Source organism: Ambystoma mexicanum, chromosome 5p, assembly GCF_040938575.1.
Source record: "Ambystoma mexicanum isolate Mex_15411 chromosome 5p, UKY_AmexF1_1, whole genome shotgun sequence".
Taxonomy (NCBI): domain Eukaryota; kingdom Metazoa; phylum Chordata; class Amphibia; order Caudata; family Ambystomatidae; genus Ambystoma; species Ambystoma mexicanum.
The window spans coordinates 514,708,844-514,725,595 of record NC_090930.1 but is presented as its reverse complement, the minus strand read 5'-3'; positions in this window follow the sequence as shown (position 1 = coordinate 514,725,595).

Sequence of the window (16,752 nt, the reverse complement as noted above, 5' to 3'; positions counted from 1 at the left end):
GAATTATTAATAGCTTATATACAGTGATGTAACACCATGAAACATTTTCTCTTTTTAAAAAATAGGCAATTGATGTTACGCTTAAGATACATTCCACCCTTGGGACTCTTCAGCTCCAGTAGTTAGCCAGGTCGTCCCACGTTGGTATCCCTCGGCATGTCCCTCCTAGGTTCTCATGAAGACTTGCCCATCCATACTGGCCCTCCTATTTGTGCACTCCTCTCACTGCACAATGCATATGTGCATTTACAGGAGCACTGTGTACGATTTTATCTATAAGTAAGGGAAATGCAGATGCAAAAGATTTGTAGAAGATTGTTAAGTGGCAGTTGGTTTGTAGAAGCGTAATAGGGTCATAGGGTTATATGTACAGTTTTGGAAGTGATTGGTGGATGAATGTGTGGCTGTTTGAAAGCAGGCATTGATGGAGCATTGCCAATATTCAATTAAAAAGGGTAGAAGGGCTGCCCTATGCGATGGTGTACACGTGCCATCCGGGTCTTTTAATGATCAATGGCCTTGAAAGGGGACTGTGGAGACCGCAGATAGCTATAAAGGTCCATAGATTATGGTCCTTATTGTATGCTAGAGAACAGTATTTGGGACATAAAATTGTTTCTATCCTATATTTTTCTCTACTATACAATTGTCTATTAGTACCCGGCGCATCGTAAAGATCATGTGCTCTATTCACTGATTGTTTTTTTTCTGAGCCTTACTGTATGGTAGTCCCGCTCATGTCACAGTGGCGTACTCGTGCCGGTCCACTTCATTATTTCACATCCCCACAAACACACTTGGTCAGCCATTGACTGTTTCCATGACAGCAATTATTTTTATTTAGCCTTTTCCCCATTACTTGTAACGGCTGACATTGAAAGGGAGAAGGGACTACATGTTCCTGTCCACAGCAACCATTTTGCATAAATTCTTTCGAGCTGCTACATGGAACGCATCTTGCAGCTGAAAAGAAAAAAAATAGTATCCCAGGCTAACTAGCTGGGTTACTAATGGCAGTGCTCGGGCCTTTAACTATGGGCCACAAGGGGCATTATCAGGGTTTATTGCCTTTTTATTCTGAGTAGCATAACACAAATTGCTAATGGAAATGTTGGAGAATCTTATTGAGTCTAACTACTTTAATGAGAAATGTAAAGTAGATGGAGTGTATAAGATTATTTTTTTAATTCTATTTTTCAACTGTGAAAGGTGGTTCCTAAAGGAAACGTTTTTGTGTTTTTTATTGTTTTACAATTTTTTGCAGGAGAGGTCAGAAAGTAAGGTCGGGAGGGAAATGAGAGAAGAGGCACCAACCACAAATATGGAGGGGCAGGTGGACAGGGGAAGATGTTGCACATATGTTACATCTATGATACAGGGCAGCGTTTATCAAGCTCCTTGAATACAGCTTCAAAAGCATTTTGAAATCCCCCCCCTGCAGAGTGGTGTGTTGTAATATATAGAGAGTACTGTTGTTTTCAAAAGATATGGATCAACACCCTCTTTTATCGCTTACAAGGTAGCCCATGATATCCTAAGAAAGGAATAACCTTTCTGAGAGCATTTTTTTATTTTTATTTTTTTTATTTGTTTGTAATCTAAAAATAGATTTTTTAAATTGTATCAGCTGAAATGAATCAGCTTTTCAATATACAAAATTAATCAATGAATTAAATAAAAAAAAATTGCAATATATTTACATTTGAAAAGAAAACAAAAAGAAAAAGAAAATATCCAATTATTCAAATTTACTCAAAAAACCAAGAAATGATTAAGGAAACAGACATTTTACATGTATTTAACATTCAGTTCTATAAAATACGCATGTATGCATTGAACATTGCATTCCCTGTTATCATTGCCCTATGATAAAACAGTTCATTGTTAACAACTTATAGAACTTACGATTTGGGACACATGAATGATCATTTATATGAGATAAACTGCCCATGCAATAATTCACAATTTGGTTTTGCAGATGGCATTTATGCTATGCTCACAGATAGTCGGGTTTTCTAGATTCAAAGATGTCAAAAAGTTTACCAATGCTATCTTTACTATAATTTTGTCAGAGCATAGGAAATAGGACGAACGTAAATCTTGTTCCACCAGATTTAGAATGGCAGTTGCGTTTACAAAGTGTGTTGTTCTTGCCTCATTCAGCGGTGTACAATGACATTCTAAATGTTCCAGCAATTCAACTATGCCTGGAGCAAGACAAAATCTACAGAACTCTATATCATTTGAAATCTTATGCCTTTTGACTTGTACTTGTCGAGTGGCCCATATGTCAAAACGCATTCTCAAGATTGCTGTTCTAAATGCCACAGATAGAGACTTTAAAAGATACGTTTCGGGGCTTTTAACTTTTTTGGGCCAGAACCTGTACTTACAGATCTGGTGGTACTTTAGACACATATTTCTCGTGGTAATCCAGTCAAACTGATAGATCAAGTCTTCAGCTTTATCCGGATTTGTCACTAGCATGTCAATTGAAAGATTTGCATCTGCCAAACAGGCTGAAATAGATTTTTTACAAAAAGAGAAGCAGAAGATAAAAAAGAATTCCAATTCAATCATTCCTGCAATTTTAGCGATCTTGAGTCAATTTAAGAGTTCAATAAGAATAATTTTCAAGGCTTTGGTCTATCAACTAATTCTGTAGTTCTTACACTCATCAGTTCTTTAAACTAGCGTCACAGGTGATAAGGGGAACAACTCTTTCACTATGTGTTGCATGCTGTTGCTCGTCGCCAGTAGCCATGATGTTTTGTCTCCTCCGATCAGCTTTTGCCAACAGAGATCATCGTCTCTGAGACTAAAGTTCACTAGAGTACTAGGCAGGTATTTGATTCAGATGCTTCGAGTTGCAGGGCAGCTCAGAAGCAGATGGCAAATAGTTTCTTTGATCACCGGATCATTACAGAATTGGCAAAAGTTTGTAGTTGTTAAGACTCTAATTGCCAATATTTCTTTCGTTTCAAGCAGATTAAGTGTGATTCTCATGAAGGTATTCCAGGCCCGCCTGTTAGGAAACAGTTTGATGTAATTTTGCAAGACGTCCAGTTTTTTTTAAGATTTGGGGCAATTGCTTAGCGAGTTTGTTTTTACTGGTGATGTATTATTACTATATTAAGGTAAGTATGTTTTTAGTAATTTGTAGGCAAATAATGGTGCACTGGTACAAACCCACGAAATTAAATGAAAAACTTTGTTAAAGGAAAGTTATGGTTAAGTTGCACTAATAAAAACCTATGAAATTCAATGAAAAGACTTTGTTAAAGGGATGTTATGGTAACAAGTAAATCGAAAAACCTCAGAAGTCTGCCAGTTAATTTAAGCTAAACAACCATAACTCATGCCACCACCATGCACTGTTAAGACAAACACTCAGGACATAAAAGATGACATCACGTACATAACTAATGATATCACTGATGACATCACATATTAAATTCATTCTAACAAACAGTTCCCATAAGGGGTTGAGGTTATAATGTTGGAAACACGATGCTAGCAGTGATTGAGAGAACCATCATGAACTACTTATTGTATTAATGAGTATACTCATGTAAACAAATTAGTATAATCTTGTGTTGTTGTTAGAGGAATCTAATCATATACACATGTAGGCAATGGTAGGAGCATGCACCACAGAAGTACAATATTTTTAATATGGTAATTTCTGATAGTAAAATAATAAATGCTACCTTATAAGAGTTTGGAGTAATGTTAAACATGGAATAAATAGGTAACAATTGAAAATTTACCACACACGTGTTAGTCGAAAGAATAAATAAAAAAAAGCACAATGCATACATATTAGAGGCACATACAAGGATACTAAAGTAAGGAAGAAACAAAAACAACAGCACCAACAAATGACAATGACATTAGAGTTAGTCACCATGTACACAAATTAATTGTGTGTTTAAGGCATGCTTATTGCCCCATGTATGTGCACTATGAGCTCAGATTAAACTCTAAGGAAAATACTTTTAGAACATATAACGAGGTTAATGTGTAGATATATAGCACCTTTTAAATTATGCAAATTCTCATTGTCAGTACATCTAAAAACTACCCTAATCATGTCATCAGTGATGTTATCAATGACATGTGTGATGTCATCATTGATGCCCTCGGTGTTAGTCTTAGCAGTGTTTGTTTGTTTGTTTGTTTATTATTTATAGCGTGCACCAAACCCGAGGGTAACCGGGCGCGTTGTTCAAGGATACTTTAAACTTTACAGGTTACGCATGCTTACAGATGGTAGTTATACATAGTAGAAATTACATAATGCAGGACAATAGGGAGAATATACATTGTGCATAATATAGACATATAGCATAATATATACAGGAAATATGCAGTAGGAAGATAGAGAGTATTTAATTATGTACATAGTACGACTGTAGGACAGTAGTTATATTGGTGTAGGGCGGGACTATCGGTCATTTTCTTTGATCCAGTTGATGCAGTTAGATCTGAAGAGGGCGTAGGATTGGGTAGATCTCAGGCCGGGCGGGAGGGAGTTCCAAAGCTGGGCAGCTTTGACCGGGAAGCTGTTTCCTCCGGCCGTACTTAGTTTAAATGGGGGGATCACTAACTGGTTGGAGTATGCTTCTCTGGTGGGTCTGGTGGAGATTTTTCTGTTGAATCTAGCGGCTAGGTATTTGGGTGCTAGATGGTTGATACTTTTGAAAGTTAGAGAAGCTGTCTTGAGTTTGATTTTGTCCACTGTGGAGAGCCAGTTGGATTGTCTTCTAGCTTCTGAAATATGCTCCCTTCTTGGAATTCCTAAGGCAGCTCTAAGAGCATTGTTCTGAAGTGTTTGAATTTTTTGCAACGTATGTTTATTGGCCCCTAAGTATAGTGCGTTGCAGTAGTCCAATTTCGACAGCTCTAATGCTCGAGCAAGGGGGTGATGTGATTTATGGTTGCTTAGCTTACCATTAGTGGCAAATTTCCGAGGTTTTTACTTGTAACCATAATGTCCCTTTGACAACATTTTTTTCATTGAATTTCAGAGGTTTTTATTAGTGCAACTTAAACATAACACCCCTTTAACAATGTTTTTTCCATGAATGAATATATATATACCAGACGAAGCCCGAGTAGGGTGAAACACGTTGTTCTTTCCTGTGCAATACTGCTGCTGCCTTCCTTGTCCATATACCTTTTTGTTAATAAAGGACTTTCTGGCTGCACAGTTAACACGGTCTGCGTGTGGATTTATGAGTAAGAATGAAGTTTTTCAGCACAACTACAGCTGGAGTGCCGCTGTGCCCAAGACTGGAATTCAGTCTTTTTTCTATATTCTTTTCTATATATATATGTAGTTATGGTTAAGTTGCTAAACTCACAGGAAGAGCACTTTTTGGGTGGGTTATAACTTTGCTCCCCTGGATGAATCTTCACCAAACTGTGCAAAAAAAGTATATGGCCCACTCTGAATTTTTTTGCAAAGTTTGGTGAGGTTTGGTCAAGGGGGGTCCAAAGTTATAGGGGGGGTCCCAACATTTCTTTTTTTCCCATAGACATAATGGGAAAACATTTCTGTCATGCCTAGAGCCCAAACCGCTGTACAGATTATCACCAGATTTGTGGCAGGAGCGGCGGCTTGGTCCTGAAAGCATGCTTTTATTAATTTGGTGTAAATCCGTCCAGTATTTTTTTTTTTAAATGAACAAAACATAAGGCAAAAATGGGTGATATCTATGTCCGCTCCCTGGACACACTTCCCTGTTCGCTCTGCGGACAGGACACCGGTTGGATAATCGGCTTGCGTCATGTCCGTGGACACGCAATGTGTTGTCTGATTGGCTGGGATGAGGCGTGAGGTACGTCAAATTGTTTCGATGCGCTCGCTATATTGGATGCGCGGACATGCGCTGGAAGTGAGCATAAATCCAAGGTTGGGGAGTGTGTTGGTGTGTATGAGTGCTTGGAGAGGGTGGGGGAGTAAGAGATGGGTCAAATGCTGTATTTGTTCAGGTGGGAGAAGGCCGTGAGGTGTTTGCGATGTCCGTGGTCACCGCGGTTGTCCGTGGACATACTAACACTGGGCGCACTACTGGCTATTTTACTTTAGTATGATGTTGGTTTTGAGTTGTTAGAAGAGCATTGGGTGAAGAATGTATGTATTGAAGTGTTTGTACGTTGGTTGTAATTATTTTTTAGAATGTTAATTGAAGTGGATAGTTTTGAGGTGGATGTATTATGTTTTTGGGTTGTGGTCATTTGGTAGGTGTTTGTTTCTATGGGTGTTTTATGGTGCAGTGGTTGTGGCCAGGGCGTAGAGTCTTGGGTGCATGGCCTACGCCCTTTGGCCATGCACCCAAACACTAGGCCCTGGCTACAACCACTGCAGCATAACTCTACAATGCTACCAAACATTTTGATTGTGGTATGTGGGCTGCTTATGGGATATGTTTTAAAAAATGTGAGTACTGATTTGTAGTAGTGTAATAGTGTTTATAGGATTGTGAGGTGATGTGTGTTTGTTTGTTGTATTGTGTTCAGATTGTTGGTATTGAAGACTCTAAGCATTTTGGGTAGTATTTTGTTGGTGAGGTGTTCCTTTGTATGGCTGTGGTACGTTGCAGTATTTGGTAGTTTAATTATTATACACTTACTGTCTCCTTTGTTGTGGCTGTATGAAGAGCTTTGGCCAGGCCATGCAGTCAAGATTGTAGTGTTTAGCAACAAGCGCTGCAGCATAAGATACCCATGGAAGCAAACATTTTGTGGTTTATGGTCAGGTGTTTGCTTGAATGGGTGTGTTATGCTGTGAAGTTTGTGAGTCCAATTATTATATACTTACTGTTTGACTTTTTGTTGTTGTATGCAATGTTTCCATGACATGGGTAGTTGGAGCAAACAATCTTTTTCAATCCCTGTGATAAAAGAAAAAATCACATGTTAGTGTAGGTAGTTTATAATGAGTATTGCATTGCATAGTACAAATTTCTGTATTTTGTCGACCCTCATAGTTCAAACAGTGTACTGTGCAATTTGCTCAGTTCCTGTGCTTGTTGATTAAATCATTGGGTCTGAGGGAAATAAATCCATGCTGGATTAAAAAAAAAAAAATCCTACGTTGTGGTACAATATATTGCTTTCATTGATTTCAATATGAGGAATTGACTAGGTGTATGGTTTTTCATTTGGAAGTGGTGGTAGTATTGTTTCAATTAGATAGCAGTTGGTGTAATCTGTTTGTTTCTTTCTTTTTCCATTTTAGTGGTATTCATCTATCTGTTGGCTTGTTGCAGATGTTTGGGTCAGGTAGATACTTGTTGGCATCTTCTAACCGTTTATTTCTTGTTTAATTTTAGTGGTATTCATTTATGTGTTTCTTTGTTGCAAATTCTTGGGGCAGTTAGATATCTGTTGGCATAGTCCTATTGGTCATAATTTTCAGGTTCCAGTTTTGTTTATGTTCATACACAGATTAGTTATTCAATTTTGGTTTTAAGAATATTAAGTAAGTATTCATAAGATTTGCTGGTAAGCTCTTCTTTAGTCTTTAGGGTAATGGTACTATCATTACATTTGAACCATCCACAATTCTTTTTTATATATGTAGTGTAGTGACCTGCATTGGTTGTGGCTCCTGCGTGGTAGATTATACCTATTGTTGTGAAGGTTTTCTTACCAAGTGATATTTGACCATATGTGAATACGGTCAGCTTGCAGTTGTTTTTGGTACCATCTGCATTATAACGTAGAAGCATTAGTACTACGTTTTTACTATGTGTCTGTATTTGTAAGGTGGAACGATTATCGGAATTGCAGGTAGTACATAATCTGCCATGATTTGCATTTTGCACAAGTTGCTGAAATGGAATGGATTCACAGTTACGTATGGATATATACACGAAGCGTTCATTAGGAACTTGTTCTTGTACTCCATGCCTGCAAAGAGTGCACGTATGTTTCCACATGTATGAAATCTGGAAGATTTCATGTATAGGTATGTTTTTGTTTTCTAGTACTTGTAGCAAGTACATTACAAATTCTTGTGGATCTTCTTGTGAGTTTATAACAGCAAGTTTGACCATTCCAGCACAGTAGTCCAATTCCTGCCTTATTCCATGAACACTGTAAGTGTTGTCAGGATTGTTGGTTGCATTTCTAAGGACTAACATTTGCAAACACAATTGGTGTGTACCGTGTAAGTAAATGTTGTCAATAATTGGTTGCATTTGGAATAGAATATGTAATGCAACATTTGCATAGCAATTTACACCAGTTGTATTTGAAAATTTGAATGGACCTGACAGTTCTGTGTCCAAGTCATTTGTTGGGAGTGTGTGTTGCTTCTTTGAAGAGGTACTTGAGTCACTTTGATCAGTAGATTCTTCTTTGGTTGTGGTCCTTGATGAAGTATTCCCTTCTTTTACTTTCTTTGGATGAATTGCTGTGAGATCCTGCATAGATTGAGTTTGAAGTAGTTTTCTTTTACAGCGTTTTGCTTTTTGCAGAACAGGATAGGTTTTTAAATGGAGGGTGTAGAGTGAATGCAGTCTATTGTATTCCAGAATGCAAGAAATATCAGCATTTACTTTACTTGCATCAAAGTTGATTAGAAATAGTTTGTCAAGTGTACATAAGCGTGATAGTGCTACACTGTGCTACCAATATCTATCAATGTTTTATCTAGGGTAAGACCTTGTGATTTGTGAATGGTCACTGCGTATGCTAGAGTTACAGAAAATTGTTCTCTGTGTACATACATATCTTTGAAAAGAAGGAAGCGGGCAGTTGAGCGTCCTATCCTTTTAACTTGAGATAGTTTGTCAAAGAGAATATTGACAAATTGAATATTGCTGTCACGTGGGTATGTTTGAAAGCCAACAACTGTACCAAGTGCTCCATTAACTAGTCCTTGGTCCACGTCAAGGTTACGTTTAAGCATTACTCTACAGTTTAAACATAATTTTAATATTTTCTCCAAACCAGCTGTGTTAGAGATAGAGTTTTCCAAGGTGTTTAGCCTTGTTGTGGCTTGTTGACACATGGGTAGTGTCATACCATGTACGTCCAGTTTGTCTGTGGCGGCAATTTGAACTATAGGTTGCATTTCTTTTTTTAACATTGTTTCATTAAATTTTGAACAGCTTGCAAGAGTTGGCATCACAGACATACAAATGACATTTTTGTGTGCTAATTGTTCCATGACAACAGTAGCACATAAGTTATGGCCATAGAGTGCATGGAAATGCCTGGTTTTTAATATAGTTTATGCTTCTTGAGATAGTACACCAACTCTAATACTTTTTAAAATGTTGGCTTATATCAGGTCTGCAGACTGCCACATATTTTCAGTTAATTCTCTGTATTGGAAATGTTGCCAAAAGTTGACATTTCCTATGCTGCTAAGAGTTTTACAGCACAGTTTGTGTCCTAAGGTTTTAAATATAGGTTCAGCTTTCACTGGTGTTAATTGAAGAAGATCTCCGAAAACAATAATGTGTTTTCCTCCAAAGAGCTATTCGTAGTCTGTTTTGAGGACCTCTTGTAGTGTGAGGTGAATTAAAGTCAACATTAGGTTGGAGACCATGCTCACGAATTCTATTAGTTGCGTTTTCATTTCTTTGAAAACTCTGCACAGTTCCATAGCAGCGTCTGTAGACAGTTTGTAATAGTCTAATTTGTTTTGGTGTTCTACTGGAAGGAGTAGTAATCGGTGTAAAGTGACACCACCTATATGGTAGGCAGCTAAACCTGTGGGATCAGTTACAACAGCTAACAGTTTGTTGTTTGTCAATTGTTGGAGGAATTTGCTGATGATTTTGATTAAAAATGTTTTGCCGGATCCAGCTTGACCACTAGGTTTGTAATCTTGGCAGGTACAGTTTTTCTTTTCATGTTGCACACCATGTTCAATTTGTTTTGCTACTTCTTGGAAAATAGTAAGCTGCTCAGTGTTTAGTTGTGATTTCAGTACAGCAAAGTCTGCTGTACATTACTCATACTGACACCTGGTGTTTTCTACTTCTGCCTTGGCTAATTCAGCCTAATTTGCTATTAGTGGCTGTCCAAGTGGTTCTTGGCTTCCTGTTACAGAAGGTTGACTACTGTCAGGGGTGTCCACATCTAATTGGGCCTGGAGTTCTTCTTCTTGTTGCTGTTCATTGTGCAACATTGTTTGGTACTGTGTAAAGTTTATGTCTGTTATAGTGCTTTCATTTGTTTTGAAAGCGTCTTCATAGGAGTCATGCATATCCAGTAAGTTTCTTCTTTTTTCCATGGTTTAAAAAGTTGAAGCAGGGACATGTAATACAGTTATTTATGTTGAGGAGTTTTTAATGACAATTTGATATGATTAATTAAGCTGCGTTTGGTAAGTTTCACTAAGCTGCCTTCACAATTTGCTACTCTACCTTTCTTTTCATCTGGTTTAATATTATTTTTGTATGTGAAGTTTTGTGCTATGTGGTATAGACACATGGTTTCCAAAGCGGTAATCCTGTTTGCGTAGTATGTGTCCAATAAATTATTTTTCAAAATGTCTTGGCTGTTGGGATCATTTTTGGCTATTGTTTCTATGTCTTCATATGATTTGAGAACTATATTTCGAGATTTAATAGGACCAAGACTTAACCATACTATATTGTCAGATTTTCCATACAAGGCAGTACCGGTTAAACGGTTTGCAGCTTCATAGCAGCCACATTCTCTATGAGAGAGCATTTGTATGCGTAAACTGAACAATATCTGTGATAGTGTTTTGTCAGATGGTATGTCATCCCAGAGGTCCTGAAGCTCTGTTTTCTCTGATTTGGTTAAGTAGGCTGTGACATATTGTGCAACTGCAGTGGAATTGTCTGCAATGTAATGCACATCTATGTTAGCATTACATAGGAGGGCAATGATTGCATTGTAATCATTGATGTATTTTGAATATTCTTTTCTATTTATGTAATATGTGTTCTTAGGTGATTTACCTTTGATACTATGCCTAACTGAAGACGTGAAGTTGTTTACTTGAACTGTTGTTGAAACTGGTCTAGGGAAACCAAAGCGGCATTTGGTGTAGTATTTCCCTTAGTTTTTATATTTGCGACAACAATATTTCCCACATTTTTGTCTTTAAATTTGTAAAACTTGTGCATGAAGGTCATTATGTGTTGTTTGTGAAGGGATTTCACAAGTGACATATTTGTGGATGAACTGCAAAACAGTGGCATCACTGTCCTGACCAAATTTAGGAGCATCTTTCATCCACAAAAGCATGTGGATATGTGGTGCTCCGCTGGCTTGGTATTCTTTTCTCCAAAAGAAGTGTTGCACTTCTCTGAGGGGAGGAACAGTTTTATTACAAATGAAGTGTAGCATAGCAATGAAGTTATGATGGAAATATCTTGATACATTCACAGGATCTAGAGAGCAGAGTTCTCCTGGTGTTTTTATATCTATGTTTGTTTTGTTTTTGTTTGCTATGTGTAGGAAATCGTGTAAATCTTCCCATGCATATTCTGCACAACTTAATGTCACAAACCAAGTGGGTGGGCCAAGGTTTCTTATCATAAAGCGTACATTTCTGTGACGTCGGATACAGTATTCTTTTGTACCACGCACGTTTGCTAAAAGATTTGTAATGCTTGACTGTAAAATCTCATCTTTTTCTTGCACTTTTTGTAGTAATTCTGTGGCTGACATATTTTGAAAATAATTACCTGATTTCAATGTGTGTGCAACTCCGTAGTATAGAGTTGCTAGTTCACTTTCAAAGAGAAGGCGGAATATGTATTCCACATTTTGTCGGAATCTGGGGTCTTCAGAATACATTTGTGAAGAGCGGTATTCTGATGCTATTATTTGTGTGGGTCTATCATCGTACCTTCCTCTTTTTCCAGTAGGAAAGAGTAGAGAAAAGGCACGTGCTTCTATACTTTTTTCCCATATGCTGAATGGAGATCCTTTGGCTTGTTTCATTTGGTATGTTTCTAGTGCATCAACTATGGTGTCTTTAGAGTGTAATGGGGTGAATTGTATAATGGTCTAAAAGTTGTAATTACCAGTTTCTGATGACTCTTGAATTATTTCAGTGGTTTCCCTCAGGTTTTCTTCAATATTAATGTCTCTGTAGTATTCGTTGTTGTCTTTTAGATATTGCAGGGCTTGTCTAACTTTATGTAAATCCACGAGTTGTTGCCACATTTTTTTGTCTTTAGTAGGTGCGCCATTTACTAAGATAATTAAAGATTGATCTATGTGATGTTGCACTCCCAGAGTGTGTACATTTCCTTTGAGATCTAATGGCAAATAAACTACTTTGCCACAAATGCCTTTCACTAATTCAGATGGAGGTAGTTTTGCTGTTTTTGGTTGGAGGTTTATTATTGCTTGAAATGGGTGCACTGTTTGAATAATGATGTTCTCATATAAGTTGAGTTGTTGCAGGTGTTTTGGTAATGGGAATAATTCCAAGTTGTTTGTGATAGCACGTGAAGGTGTTTGGTTGTTGTCAAGTTTTGCAGTGCAGTAATTGCAAAGTATTAAGGGGTCAGTAATTTCACATTTGTTTTCTGTTATAAGATAGAGATCTAATTGGAACCATTTGGAATCTTCATTGTCTTCTATTTTGTACGTTATGTCTACAGTTTTGTGCTATTTTAATAGAAAGGTCCTGCGGCAACACACACGCAAATGGTTTGGTACTTCAGCAGATGTACTTTTAAACTTTTTTGTATGTGTTTAATAGAAGGTTGCCATCTGTACAAATGTTGGTAGTCTGTTGTAAATCTATTGCATTTTGTAAGTGGCTTTCAATTCCAAAATATTTTCTCTGGATATGCTCTATTTCTTCGAGTAGGTCTTTGGCTGTACCATGTCGAAGATTGTTATTTAGGTTGGCTAGTGCTAAAGCAGCACTTTTAGCATAGTACAGTTTATGGACCAGATTTCTTATAGTTGAATGATGTGTTGATATCATTTTGATATGATGGAAGGTGCTTTTGCAAATAGGTCTAGAAATGCAAGCTAATGAATGTCCTCATGGTCCTTTGTATTTGCGCACTGGACAGGGGTCCATATTTTGTAGTAGTTTAATTTTGAATCTGTCCTTGCCCTTCACATACTTGATTGAGGAAGTGGCATAAAGATTTGAAAGATTTTTTGGCAATGTTACACATTGATCTGCACGGCCATTTGTAGACTGGATGTATTGGTTGAGTGGAATGGACAGGTGATACTGAGTTTTCTGGGGTTATTTTTGTGAGGAGTGTTTCTTGTTCCATAATAGCATTATTACGTTTTTCATACCCTCGTCTATTGGTATGTATGGCAATTGGGTTTATTTGCTTTTGTTTGTATGCTTCTTCATTGAAATGCTCGTGGTGTAACTCCATTCACCTCCACAGATGTTTGTGAAGTTATCTGCATTGATATTTTGTTTATTGAGAAGTCTTTTTTATAGTTCAGTACTTAGTTTTGTTAGTGGTTTCATTCTGTTTAAAACTAAAATAAATAATTTCCTTTTGAGAAGGATTGCACTCTCTATGAGAGCTTCTAGGATTAATTTTCTACGGTATGTTTTAAGGTTTGGGCGTGATTTCTCTCCTGTTTTTACAAGGTTCTGAAGCACTCTGTGGCAGAACATTTTTTGAAAAAGATTTTACGTATGCTTACTTGCCTCTACATCAAGATTTATAGGTGCAGTGTTAGCACTAGTGGTAGCTGCTGTCTTGTTAATTACTTTCTGTTTTGTTTTACATTTTGAAAGAGGAGGCAAAGTTTCTATACTGGAAGCTTGTTTTGTTTCACTTAATGACTGTATTAGCTGTTTTGTTTGAACTTTTTGTACAAATTCTGCTAGAGGTGGATGCTTATTTTGGAGAGTTTAGTTTGATTTTGTTTACTTTTGCGTTGCTTTCTACAGAGTTGCTTTTTGGTAGGCATTCTTTTGGATCTGCTGGAGAAAAAAAGACAGTGTGGTTTGGGATCTTCTGCAGTGTATGTGTGCTTTGTGCATGAGTGCTTGAGTATGATGGTAAGGATGTATGTAGAGGTGTGTGAGTATGCAATTGGCTTCTACATCAGGTTGGGAAGGCCATTCTTGTATTTGTGTGTTACTATACTGGTGTTCAGATTGCAATAAAAATTATGGAGCTGGTGAGGCGAAGCACTAATACTGAATCTAATGTTGCAGGATAAATACAATTGTTTGTTCTAGAATACTAGAAGTCTACAGTGTTTGACTAACAGTTAGAACATTATGGCAGTATTGCAGTTACATTTTAGGATGCAAAGAGTAGGTTTCTTCTGAGTTCTTGTTCGTACTTCAGACTCTGCTGCTTTTCAGGAGTTTGGTCTTCACTGCAATTGTGAAAGAAATAAGTTAGTAAATATGTGTGTTAATAGCACTGTTGTTAATGTAGACATGTATTTGTTTGTTTTTGTATAAGTAGTGCTTTCTGATAACTGTTCATAGCATGTACATGCACTTTTCTTTACCTATGTGCATTCTGTATATTTTATTTGTAATCTGTTAGTTGAATTTGCATTAGAAATGAGTACAATAGTAAGTGCACAGAGCACACTTGGCTTTGTAAGGGGGTGTTATTGGACGTTAGGTGATAGAAGAAATAATCGTATGCTTTGCTTGCTATTTTTGCAGGGTAAATGGCAGAAAAGTATGCAATGTATGTGTTTGTGAATGTGGGAAATAAATCAGAAGGATTTGATGGGTCAGCAGGTTATTACTCAGTAGGTGATTAGTAAAGTACTGGGTGATTCTGTGGTTCTTGGAGATGGGAGAGTCTGAAATAAAGTAAGGGTTGCAAGGAAGGATCTGGTGATTGTGTTGCAGGCTGAAGGGAATGGGGAGATGTTGTATGTCTTGCTTTGCAACACTGTACATATTTGTAGATTATGTGATAGATATGACTGCACCTGTGCATAATTGAATGCTGTTGTGAAATCTAGAACGGAATGGGAAACCAACTGGAATGAGAGAGCTGTCTAGATTGGAAGAACAGCTGTAGAGGCAGTGGTTTCAGCTGGGAGCCTTTCAAATGATACTGGCTATCTGTGTGCATAAATAAAGATGCATGTACTCATCCTGGCTGCGTGTAATTTTATAACACACTAGAAATACTTTTTCCATAATTATACTGTTATTTCTCCCATCTTTTAACATGAAATGGAACTTTGTTAGATAGCTGTGTGTGTTGTGTCTGATTACTAATATAGTCATTTGTAAAGGAAGTTGAAATGATAGAATGTATGTGAAATATGCAGAATGTATAGAAAGAAAATTGTATGTACATCCTATGAACTATAATGCATTAAATGCTATCATGGTTGAAATGTGGTTAAACACGTGGCAGTGATTACAGAAATGATACAATGAATGAAGAAAATAACAGTTTGCACATTGCAGTTAATAATATGGGTAGATAAAAATTTGGAGAGCAGACTACTTTGCAAGTGACACTTGATGATAGCAGATGGGAGAAATGACAGTAAGCTTGTTTCACAGGTTGCACAGGGTAAATGGCAGTTACCATGTTTATATGCATTTTGTACAAGAGATGTACATGTACCATACATGCCAATCCTTCCAATTTCGGTGGGAGACTCCGTGAATAATATTGTTTTTTTTTCACATTCTCCCACCGAAAATACATCTTTGCCCAATGCATTCTTATGACACAAATGTTGTCTCCCAATTTTTCAGAGGAAATGTCCCTCCCAGGTGGGTCGGAATGTTGGTATGTATGATGTACTGTGCAAAAAATATTTATACCTGTACTGTGTGTTCATGCATGTGGCTGTGCATGAATCTGCAAGTAGAAATATTGGAGAGTTTACTAGCAGTTGCTGTAGGTGCTTTGCCGCCACAGAGCAATTGTACTCAGAGTTATCAACAGTAGGTCAAATGTGCTTAATTGTGATGATGGAGTTAGATGTAGAGGTCTTGCATGTATTTGGTGGATGGTTGTGTGACCGCTGACCAGTAGCCAATGAGGGAATGGTGCAGAGAGTGAAGTGGAAAGGGTAGAAGGGCTGCACCAGTGTTACTTACGCGCTCCGCAGACAGCACGGCTGTTCTCAGACAGGACATGCCACATCCGGGGCTTCCAAGCATGAAATGGGAGTGTATTTGGAGGATTAGCCAATCAGGTGTTGAGGTTCTGCTTTGTATTGAGAGAGGCTGTGTGTAGTGAAGATGGCAGAGGTGTAGAAAGTTGTGGTGGTGGTGCTTGGAGATATGTTTGTGAATGGTTTGGAGCAGTATGCAAAATGTAGGAATGTGGGGAAGAATTTTGATGTAAAAGGAGTGGAGGTGGTGTGGAGCAATGTGCCTGGTTTCAATTTGCAGGCGATGGTAGAAGTTTGCCAAGATATGGCTAAGGTTAACAGGACACATGTGGTTGTCCTTCACTGTGGTGCTTTGCATTTGGGCAATGTCAGTGCCCCTACTTTGTTAAAAGATCTAGAAAACTTGCTCCAGGCAGTAATTAAACTACTTCCAAATGCCAAGGTAATTCTTTCTGATTTGGTACCTAGTGCAATATGGGACAATAGTTCTGTTTTTTGTCCTCAGCAAAATATTGCTAGGTGTTTAATCAACCGAGCCATGTTAGCTTTTATGCTTAGAGCTGGCATGTTCTTTTACAACAATTACAACATTGAATCTGATAATATTGATTACTTTAAAGAAGATGGCATGTCTTTATCTTTTATGGGAAATGCCATGCTGTTTTGGAACATAAGGGCTGCTTTGGAGAAGCTGAT